Consider the following 2886-nt stretch of genomic DNA (forward strand, 5'->3'; position numbering starts at 1 on the left):
CCATGGGGCAAAGCATCAGTTGATCACACTCTGGTTTTTCTGCATCCAGTTCCATAGCTTTATAGTTAGGAACTCCTTCCAGATGCTGGCCTTCAATCAGTTGTATTCATTTTCATCATTGTTGTAAGCTTTTCTAACTTCAAAGATATTTAGTTGGAAGGCAAAGAGGCTAGCTCAACGCCCTTTTAACTGGAAATGCCCAACTTTACCAGTTTTCACATGAAGGAAATTTATGTTTTTTGGCCACCAAAAAATAAAAACAAAACACCCAGGATACTGGGTGTTGAAATAGGAATTTTTATGAGTGTTTAAATAAGATCCATATTTTCAGTCATAGCTATTTTTCCTTTTTTTGTGGGCATGTCATCAATACTACAGGCCAAATAAATGAAGAGAATCCTGCCAGAATCACGTATGATATTGAAATGGGTTTGGATGTTCTTCAAGATTTTACTGTTTTTCTCTATTTATCCCAAGAGTATAATATCAATAGTTTGGTTAAATGCTTTCCTGAGGGTGAACTCTTTTGTGGTTTTGATCAATAGAAATTCTTTTTCGACTATATATGATATTATGTGATGGTAATCTAATACAAAATTAATATTTCCATAGTTTCCAGTGTTGATAATAAATAATTCATACAAATGTGTTTTATCTTTCATATTTTGAGGACTGAGATAGGGTTTTTCTAAACTGAAAAAAATCCGTCTTTTTAGGGACCAAAGTTTATCTTGATAAACTCTTGCAGCGAGGGAGGACTTGCCTTATTGTAATGATGCATAGTACAGCATTTTAAGAACAAAGACTTAGCAATCAGACACTTCTATTTAACTTTGAGTGAATAATTAAAGCTTTCTAAATGTTAGCATTCTAAGACATAAACTGTAAATTATAATAATACCTACCTTATAGCGCTCATATGACACGTACAAGACTTATTTAGCATAGTGCTTGCCATAAATGGACATCCCTTAAAAGTTGGCTATTGTTAAGTATTACTGCCTTGTGAATTATACCAAAGATTCAATGAAGTTTTCTACTTATATGTCTTCTAAAACAGTATTTTCCAAACCAAATGATACTACACACTAAGAAGCTTTCTACACACTGGATCCATAAGTGAGAAAAAAAAAAATCTAAACTTAACTGGTTTTGATGAAGGATGTCTTGGAGGGGACTTAGAAAATCATAAAATCTCCTTGCTCCTTGAAATCTTAGAGGATGATGGCAAATCACATTGCGATCGTGTTATTTTTCCTGTATTGAGAATGAAAGTACATACAGCTTTTGGAAACAAGGCAATCAATAGCCATTTCTTAGTATTTCCATCCTAAACCAATTAGGAATACACAGTATAAGCTCTTGTTAGAGATCAGTCGGAATTTTGTCCTTCTGGGAATTTCAAAGATCTAGTTCTCATCTCAAACATCTGGTTTTGACCTCAAATGACAAAATGGAAGAATTATTCCATTAAAGATATCTGGTCTCCTGTGCTAATCCAAAGAGCAACACACATCAGCTTATTAGTATGTAGTATCATTTGGTTTGGAAAATACTGTTTTAGAAGACATCAGTCTGATTTTTTTCTTCTGCACGGGTCTCCTGACTGGAAAAGCAGGTTAGACCCACACATGAGGGCACTTTGTGCTGTGAAAGAAAGATGGATAAAGGCTTCTGGTAGCAATGTCTCCTCTCTTCTACTGCCCTGCCTGTAGGTACCTGCACCCAGCGCTTTTCATCAGAAGTTGGTTTAATGATCCTCAGTGACCATTTGATTATGCCTCATAGGGATATTCCCTCTACTCAAGGGGTTTATTAAATTATTCTTATCACTGACCACACACACTATTTTTCTGGTTAGCTGTTGCTGTATAACAAACTACCTCAAAACTTAAAACAATGACCATTTTATTTTTTCATGATTTTTGTGAGTCAGGAATTTAGGCAGGATTGGGTGGGCTGATTCTTTTTTTGTTTTTTTAATATTTACTTGTTTATTTGGCTGTGTCGGGTCTTAGTTGCAGCACGCGGGATTTTCGTTGAGGCATGTGGGATCTTTCGTTGCGGCACACAACTAGGGCTTCTCTCTAGTTGTGGTGTGTGGGCTCAGTAGTTGTGGCACGAGGGCTTAGTTGCCCTGCAGCATGTGGGATCCTAGTTCCCCAACCAGGGATCGAACCCTTGTCCCCTGTATTGGGAGGTGGATTCTTTACCACTGGACCACCAGGGAAGTCCCTGGGTGGGCTGATTCTTGACTGGAGTCCCTCGGTGGCATTCAGCTAGTAGCTCGTCTGTTCTAGAGGGTCCAAGACATGCCAGCTGCCTTAACAGAGTGGTGTAAAGCTCCTCCATGGGGTCTCTACAGTTGGGTAGATGGACTTTTTACATAGTTGATGACTTCCCCAGAATGAGTGTTCCGAGAGAAGAAGATAGAAAGAGGAAAACTTCTTCTGACCACGTCCCTGAAGTCACCCAGGATTATTTCCACCTCTTTCTATTAGTAAAAAGTGAGCCACAGGCCCAGCCCAGATCTAAAGAGAGGGTGGATGAATACACAAGATCATGAACCCTGAGGACATGGTTCATTGGGTGGCTATCGTTAAAGACTAGTCTCTCTGAAAGGAGTATGGATAAAAACAATTCTTTCAATACTGATATAATTCCAGTGATGCTTTTGTAAGCCTTTATCATTGGCACCTTGGAAACCACCTGGCTGTCCTTCTCCTTATTTAGGCTCTGTTCATGCCAGTAACCTGTACTAGTTGCTGCAGGGTATGCTGACAGTCTTCTAGGTGGGAATTTGGTTAACCTGAGTTCAAGAGCCTGATTGCCATGTGTGACTGATCAAAGAATCTAAGTTTGCAATACTGAAGCTCAGATCACCTG

The sequence above is a fragment of the Eubalaena glacialis genome, chromosome 6 (assembly GCF_028564815.1).
Source record: "Eubalaena glacialis isolate mEubGla1 chromosome 6, mEubGla1.1.hap2.+ XY, whole genome shotgun sequence".
In the NCBI taxonomy this organism is placed as follows: Eukaryota; Metazoa; Chordata; class Mammalia; order Artiodactyla; family Balaenidae; genus Eubalaena; species Eubalaena glacialis.